Source organism: Apis florea, unplaced genomic scaffold, assembly GCF_048593485.1.
Source record: "Apis florea isolate Af1SG1 unplaced genomic scaffold, ASM4859348v1 contig_3764_pilon, whole genome shotgun sequence".
Classification (NCBI taxonomy): Eukaryota; Metazoa; Arthropoda; class Insecta; order Hymenoptera; family Apidae; genus Apis; species Apis florea.
The window spans coordinates 142,929-151,886 of record NW_028256841.1 but is presented as its reverse complement, the minus strand read 5'-3'; the positions used below and the strand labels follow the sequence as shown (position 1 = coordinate 151,886).

Genomic DNA, 8,958 nt, shown 5'->3' with positions numbered 1-8,958 from the left:
AAGTATGGGATCCGTGTCATGTTGTGGTAAACGAATACGTGCTGTTTGGAACGTATTTTGCGAACTCTAAAATAGTTTATGAGACATGTACTTTGATGCTGTATGACGTACAGTACGGGACAAATATTTTCGGACAACAGTTTTCACTTATCGTTACCTCTTCTCCGACGTAATAAATTTCGACTTGAGATTATTTCTTTTATCGAATGCAATGGTATGCTTCGTTCTGCATAACGAATTCCCAACATTATAATCTAATAATCCAAAAGGATGCGATGTTACGAAATCAGGAATCATTTCTATGAAAAATATTTTATTACTTACACGAACGATTATTTATAAATAAATAGTTAGAAAATTGAGAAAATCAAGGGAAAGAAATCCTAATATTCGATAAGAGAGTTAGACGAATATTAAGTGCTTGAAATAAATGTTTAGAAGAGAAATATTTATACATATACGAATATCCTGTAAATTGTAAATCAATATTTTTATTCCATGCCAGAAACTTGCTTTATATTTCATCGCACGCTGCAAATGCGTGCATGACAGCTAGTGTCGAATTAATAAGCGATCCACAAGGGGAGAGGGTTTCACACGATTCCAATGGCAGGAAATAAAAGGCAGAACGTCTACGTCCAAATAAATTTATCCGGGTGTCGTATATACTTTGTGACAATCCACGTATATTGCGTTTCTCGTGAATGTAACGAGTATGTATAATTCACGCTGTAACGAAATCACATACGATCCTATCGGCGCGGCGGGCCGCTATTTCTGCCGGTACAGTCGTGAACAAAACGCGGTCAACATCCGTGGTGATCACCAACTTGTCCACCAACTCGATCGCGACGGAAAAGTAATACATACCGTATGGTTAACCATCGCAATCGATGCTCCCGCTCGCGATTCACTCGATCCAACGTCTCGATTTCGCAAACGACTTGTTTACAAATCCTATTCCTAAAACGTATTCACGCTTCTTATTCGTTTCACAAGAACGACTGTAGTCGATGCGAAGATCAATGATATGTTTGTGGTCGTTTATACACGCGTGTGCGGCTTCGTGTGGGGTAATAATATGAATTTACGCGTGTAAAATAAAAAGTGTGTAAAAGTGGAAAGGTAAAAGGTAAGAGGAAGGGGTAAACGGAGAAACGAAATGATGTACTGTTTTGGTTATGCGTTCTTTGGTTAAAATTCGAAGAGTTCTATCAATTTTGTGATTTATTTCGGAGAATTATTTTCGTTAAGATCTAATTTGCGAGATATAACGTTTTCATCGTTATTCTCCACTTTTTGAAACAATTTTTAAGGATAATCAATGGTTAAGACAATCGATTTTATTTTACATCGTACAAGGTGTAAATATTACGTTACAAACGGGTTGAATGCGTATTCATCGCGTTGTAACTTTATGCAGAAAGTATTTATTCGGTTACGTGTTTTCAGAAGTCGGCGTTAAAAGGAATGGTCGAATAATTGAAGATGATCCAAATGTTTTGGCAGCGACGTGTTCCGCTATCCTTTTATAACTGTGATAGTTAGTGCCAAAAATAATACAAAGATATAAATGATATAATTGATACAATTAAATGTAAAAAGCGGATGGACAAATGCCAAACGTAGTTGCCAAGTGCAGTTTAAGACTACAGTGTATAAACTTGTTAGGTCTAATACAGTATTCCACGTCATCAAATCATTGCGCAGTTTTATTTACGACTACGAAACGCCAACTGTCATTAATTACAATCCTATTATAAGTAGGCATATAATATAGAAATTGATAAAATCAAATATCAATATCAATATCATGCATTTTGTTTTTCGAGTACACAGGATTTTTAATCATTTCACATTATGCATCTTATGATATATAATTTCATTTACTATCATATACTAAGATTATACAATAATATTTTCGATATTAAAATCGTAATGAAGAAAATCCTTGATTCTATAATAACAATAATATATTGTTGTCAGGAGAGGATAAATTTTTTAATTTTTATATACATCATCTCGTAATTAAGTTATATCTTTTGAAATATGAATAAGAATTTTTATTTAATAATAAAAACATCTGAGTAATGTTGGTGGTTAATTAGTAAAGCTGCACTTTCCGGCGAAGACATAACTTTTGATAATAGATAAAAAATCGAATGAACAATGAAAATTGTAAGCGGGTAATAAACTAAGTTTTATCATAAAATTTTATCATTATTGCTCGAGGGTTTTTTTCATTTTCCTTCACATTTCTCGATTCTTTCATTTATTTATTTCATTATATTAAACGATCGAACTAATTTAGGCTTAACCACCGCTAATCATTAGATAATTAAAAAGATAATAAATCATTAGATTCAGTTGATTCTAAATAAAACTTTATATATTTATATCTACCTTTGCATAAATATAATTACAATATAATTATAATAATTATTATTTCTATTTTATATGATAAAATTAATAATATATCTATTTATATGCAGTAATGCATTATATATTTTAGAATTTCAAAGAATTTATTATTTTCTATATATTCCATTTTCACATGATGATATTTCCTTTATAAATAGATCTACAAAATTAATAACAATAAATTATAAGATATAAGATAATAAAAAAGTTATAAGATAATTTACATTTAAATGATCAACTAGCGAATAAAATCTTTTTTACGCATAATTTATATATAATTTTTATCAATGTAATAACTATAGAAGCGTAATACCACGATTTTGAAAAATTCTTAAATAATATTTCACATAGAAATAAATTATCATAAAGATAATTGAAGATTATTTGGAAATATTAATCAGTAAGATGAATAATTACTTAAGAAATTGCGAAATCAGAAATGTCTAGTTAAAAAAATGCTAAAGCTTAAACAATAATCTAGATAAAAATTCTGCTTATTTTCGATTACTTAGTATTCCAAGGATTGCTGGGATCAACAATAATTTCAATGCATGGCAGCGATCGATCTAAAAGTCTGCAATGAGCACCTCGGCCATATAACCGATTTGCTCTAATCCTCAGGACATTGACCCTGATTTGTGTAAATTCTACAGAAAATAAACCCTACCCACACGAATAACTTGACGCTTCAGTTCTCGTTGACTTTTTCTCTTCAATGTCGTTCATGGAGATAAAACGAGACGACATGTCGTGGAAGAATACATTCCCTGGAAAATACAGTCAATCCTTGCGCACGTATACTTACACATTGGGTGTAAACAAAATGTTTTGCTCAAAGTAAAGTATTTAAGAGAAAAAAAATCTTTCCCTATTTTGAATACGTGACTTGAATAGATATGGCAATTTTATTTAATATTTTCTTTCAACGATTTTTAATTACAATCGATATCGCGATTAATATGAATTATATGAGCTTATCGATCATGATATTTTCAAATTTTCATGAAAATTAGATTTAAAATTCAACAATTTTAAGGAATAACCGGGAAAAATTAGAATTTATTATTATTTCTAGAATTCTTTGATAATTTTCTTATAAGATATAGATAGATATACTTAATTTATAATATTTAAAAATTTTATTTGTGTTTTGATCTAATTCGAAATTCTTACGAAGAGTTTCAAAAATGATATGATAATTTCATAATGATACTGTTTAATTAAATACATTATTTACACCACTAATACATCTTTGTTCTTTCATAATGAATAGTAATAATTGTTTCTCATTTTTTATATAGATATTCATATTATAAAGAAGACACGCCTCTTGATGAAATTGTAGCTGATGTCCAAATATAGTAGGACCTTGATTAACCGGTTTAATCAGGAGGAGAAGCTGAATAAACCGAAACGCAGCAGATAATCGAAACCTGGCGAGAAGTAATTAAAAACGTACATAAGAAGAATTTTTTATAAGCCAGGTGGTACATTTCTTCTTATAATATATGCGTTCATAGCCAGAAGTATCTTTATATTTTCTTATTTCGATGAATTTGCACGATGACGCAGATCTTTTAGCGTTTTCAATAAGTTTTTTTTGAAATAATTCTATAGAGGGGAACGGATAGCCCTCATAAAATTTTTTTGTAAGTAGAATAATTTTTTTTTCATTATTCAAATAGTTCTTATCGTAACATTTAATTAAATCACTTTCTTTAATTACAATTAATTTAATTATAATTAAAGAATTATGAACGAAGATTTGTTCTGAAAAGAAAGAAGGATAGAAGGATAGAAAATGGAGACCAAAATTTGATGATTATTTTTTTCTTTCTTTCTTTTCTTCAAACAATAAGAATAAAATTAAAGTTAATTTAATCACAATAAATTAAATAAATATATTCAAATTTAATATAATGATTAATGTTAATAATTAATGCTATTAATATTCCATTTAATAATAATTAAATTATAATATAGTTGTTAACAATTATGTTAAAAAATGAAGAATATATATTATTTACAAATTTAAATGAAATTTCTGTATTAAATATATAACTACATAAATTCATACATACCTGTATACATAGATTGCAGATTATAATTTTTTCAAATTACATTGAATTGACAGGTAATTGAAAACGTGTCATTTCATGCAGCTTTTCACGTTTGAGTAGTAGTTGAAGATAATAAGCAGTAGATAAAAGAGGTTAATTCTTACTTGTTTCTTTTCATTTTTACATCGCAACTGAAATATCAATCCGAACAAGCGTTATGACTTTCATTTTTTAGTAAACCTGTCCAACCATACATGTTGCAAGGAATGCGCTATGCAAGCATAAAACATTTTTATAGCGATTATGCCAACGAATCATGCTTTCATATGACTATAAATAATTAATAATTTCATATTTGGTTTACGCAAATATAGTTTAACATTAACTATTATTAAATATACATCATATTGAATTATAATGTCTAGCATTGAATAACATCTGATCGCTATAATGACGTTATAACGCATGCTATGTAAAAATAATTCGTTATCATTTTAAATATAATTCTGTTAATTTTATAAATACGAGATATGATAAAATAATTTCTGGACAATCATCGTATTATTTATAAAGTAACATTATCTTATTTTAAAATTAGTATTTTCTTTAACAGATGTATTAACCTGTTGCACGGTTCTTTTATTTCTTGAAGTTTCTTTTTCTTTCTTTTGAGATCAATTTTAGATATCGGCCTACATCTGATATAATATATCGGATATATTATTTTTTAGTGGTTTTTTTGACGTCTTTTTGATGAGTTTTTAAATGAGAAACAAGAAGAAAAGTAAAGCGAGTTTAAGCAGATAACAGTAGTTGGAAAAAGAGAGTGGAGAGTATTCGAATGGTATTTGCCACTCAGGTCGTTTGTTTCATCTTTTTTTCTTATTTTAACTCTTGAAGACCGGATCCTTCAGCAGCATTGAAGGTGCGCGAATCAAAATACGAATATAAATATAAAATGCAAATATAAATTCTGTTATATATTTATATAGTATAAATGAGTATGTAGTAATTATATAGTTAATGAGTTATATATATGAATTTCTATTCATATTATTCAAGAAAATTAACTTCTATGTTATTATATACAATATATACAATATATAAACAATAATAAATATTGAGAAATATATGTAAATTATATATTAATTACATATTAGTCCTTGATTTTAGTTATAGATATATATTTATTTTTACTGATATGATATAATTATATAAAATTTTAAATGCGTACATATATATATATAGCATGTCAGATTAAAAATTTTTAATATCGAAATAATTTTATATTTCTTGAAATAGAAGATATTATCTATAGATAACATAGAGTTATAGGTAATAAAAAAATAGAATAAAATGATATATAGATTACTTTACGTAGATTACTGTTATATAACTACATTCGATTTATAGATGAATTATTGGGAATGTATTCTTCAATTTCACATCATGAAAATCTATTCTTTTTTATCCAATATTTATCACAATATTTTTCCAAAATTTTATTTTAATTAAGTAACTATAAAATTTGTAACTGAATACCGAAGTTGATGTTGGTGATATTTAATTAATCATCGAGATCGTTTGCTGACAATAAATGATACATACTTAAAAGCGTAACGTACTTCTCGTATGGACAAGATTCTCACTGCACTGATAACACTGTATGTATATGTGTGCCGTAGGTACTTAGAGTCTCTACGCGTCAGTCGGATAGTTTCAGTCGTAAAAGTTTGATGTTCATCTAAACCCGTGTGCCACCTCCATCCATCTAACCACCACTCTTCGACGAAAGACCCCTCACTCTTCTGACAGCCGAGTGCCCAACATGTCTCCTCCCCGTGCCAGGGACGTACCCCCTCCTAGCCGGTACCCGCAAGCCACCATGCACCTCGTCGGCGTGTCGCTGCTACCAGCACTCTTAGTAAGTTACGGACCGCATGCAAGTGCACATCGAATTTATCGGTAGTGTTATATTCGTATCACTTGCATTTTTCCACGTTTCTAGATTCTTCTCTGCATATTACCATACTCCATAACTCATTTCGACCACGTTCCAATCCAAATTGGAGATTCATTAAATTTCTCCATACTGTTGTGCGGTATTTCGTGACATTTCGCATATACACTAATACATGTTAGAAAAAATTATCGAAAAAGAAAGGAGATTCGTGTGGAGCAGCCTGAAGAATATTCTCGATAAAAGTTTGATATAATCTCGTGTGATTCAACAATTCAGAAAATTGTTTACGACGAAGATAAAACGAAAGTCAACGTGCACCGTAACATATTCCAATGGGGGGAACTGTTGTTTCCCGTTACATGAGGGGGAGAACCAGAAGTAGGAGAAGGATGGAATGACACGCGGACACGAGAAAGACGACGAGAGGAGACAATTGAAGTGCGCGTGTGCAAAAGTGCGCGGCACGCGGACGGAAGTTCGATGTGCGTTGTTATGCTTTTTGCGGAACTATCTAGACGTGTTTACTCGTTGATTCTCGTGGATTCTACGATTTAATTTTCACATTCCACATGCGTAGTGTTCTCTAGTACATGTGATACTAGATATCGTGTTTAGGAATTGTTTGATCGACCGGTCAAAAAACTGTGGGAACAGCAATGGACCAACGAAATAGTTCGTGACGTGTGAAAAATAAAAGAAGGTGACAGAAACAAGGAAAAAATATTTATTAACAACTTAACGAGTGTGCAACGTCTCATTATTTTGAAATGTTAATCGTGATGTGCATACATGTGACATTTATATAAACGAAAAATACATGATGGAATATATAAACATGTCGGCTTTTCTACGCACGCGCGTGATTGTTCTCGCGCGCAAATGCAATATTAGATTGGTACTGGACGCATGGCACGAAATCGTATGCGTTCGTTTATAAAAAGCGAGTAACACGGTAACCTTGCAATAAAACTGTGAAGTATAGTGGACACAGAAAATTGTAAATTGAGATAAATGTGAAATACAGTGTTTTTTTTTACGACTATTGTGGATTTGTGCTTCAAATGCCGGCTATCTATATATGAGAATTTGAACATACAACGAACAATTTGATAGAAGAAAAATTTTTATCTGGATTTTATCTGGAATATTAGGTAAGTTTACAGCATTTTATTTATTTTTTTTTCATTTTTTCAAGTTCTTTTTTCATAAAGTATGACTATATCTTAAATAAATTTTAATTATCAATTTCGTTTATTTATAGATATAAGATATAGGTTAGCTAGATACAGGTTAGCTAGATATAGGTTAGCTAGATATAGGGTAGTTAGATATAGGTTTAAATTATTGGTTTCTATAATATTATATTCTAGTAAATGACTCAATGTTTTATACGTAAATTTGCACTGATTATTATAGAAAATATGTCGTATTATTCGCTTTTTTTTATACTAAAGTTTTGCAAAATTAATTACGCACGTATTATTATAGCTTTATTCAAATCTATTTCTTAATCTTTTGAGTTATTAATATTAAATTTTATAATTTATTTACTGCTTTAATTATATATTTTCTAGATTATAGACAATATTATCTATTTTTGTTTTTATATATTTTTACGTAAGGTTAATATTATTTATTTTTACATATTAAACAATTTTTGTTCGATTTTTCAAACTTTATAAAATAACATTTTATAATTATGATTATTATAAATATAAATTTGTCGTTTTGCGTTTGAAATTTCGTTGAAAGTGAGATCATGTCTACATTTCTCATGAAGGAATAGAATACATCAATAAAATAATAAACTGTCTCGAGTTTGAAAGAGTCGAAGTATTTATATTTATTGAAAAAAATATGAAAAGGCTGTCTAATGATAAACATGTTAAATCCATCTTGCCAAAATCATTTATTTATAGTCACAAATTCGTCACTCAATTCATCCAAGGCATTGATTATAAACAAAAGCAATATACCTTTAAAGTAAAGCGTAATAATGTGCTCTTTTAAACACGTATAATAAAATATTTTAGTAAATTTAACATTAGTATTTTATGATCTGCTAGATTAATTGCAAAATCGATAAATAAATTATAATGATTTCATTTCTAATAAAAATAAAAAATATATATTTTATCATATTAGTTTTATAATATAATTCCAAATTGCTGAAAATGATATTTCTATAAAAAGTATACAAAACTTAATATCAAATATAAAAATTTTTTTATATTTTTATAGGAAAATAGGAATCGTATTACTCCAAAATCTTATTAAAAATTTATATAAATCTAATAGAATATATTAAATAAATAAATCTTCAATTTTAAATGGTTTATTTTAATAATTTATTCCAATTAAGTATAAATTAAATGCTATTTGCTTTTTAAAGAAGATAAATTAATAGATATAATTATATTTAATATAACTATATCTCAATATTTATCAATATCATATATATTTATATAATATCATATAGGAGATATATATATATATATATATATTTATTTATTT

General features: G+C 28.3%; 1 protein-coding gene and 2 long non-coding RNA genes across 6 annotated transcripts in view; 2 read left to right on the top strand and 1 right to left on the bottom strand.

Moving 5' to 3' along the window:
* The first annotated feature begins 805 nt into the window (after window positions 1–805).
* On the top strand, window positions 806–1,699 carry LOC147656458 (uncharacterized). The gene is made up of 2 exons (XR_015294396.1): window positions 806–1,132; window positions 1,453–1,699. It is a non-coding gene; the product is annotated as an uncharacterized LOC147656458 (long non-coding RNA).
* A 1,921-nt stretch (window positions 1,700–3,620) lies between these two features.
* LOC147656457 (uncharacterized) lies at window positions 3,621–6,271 on the bottom strand. Its single transcript, XR_015294395.1, has 3 exons — window positions 6,090–6,271; window positions 4,503–4,672; window positions 3,621–4,191 (listed from the first exon to the last, which is right to left on the bottom strand). It is a non-coding gene; the product is annotated as an uncharacterized LOC147656457 (long non-coding RNA).
* A 133-nt stretch (window positions 6,272–6,404) lies between these two features.
* The window catches only part of dsx (transcription factor doublesex), a 94,918-nt gene continuing 92,364 nt past the window's right edge, over window positions 6,405–8,958 (top strand). For all 4 annotated transcript variants that reach the window (XR_015294393.1, XR_015294394.1, XM_012483499.3 and 1 more), the window contains exon 1: window positions 6,405–7,595. The gene's annotated coding sequence lies outside the window, so the exon portion shown is untranslated. The remainder of the gene's footprint in view (window positions 7,596–8,958) is intronic.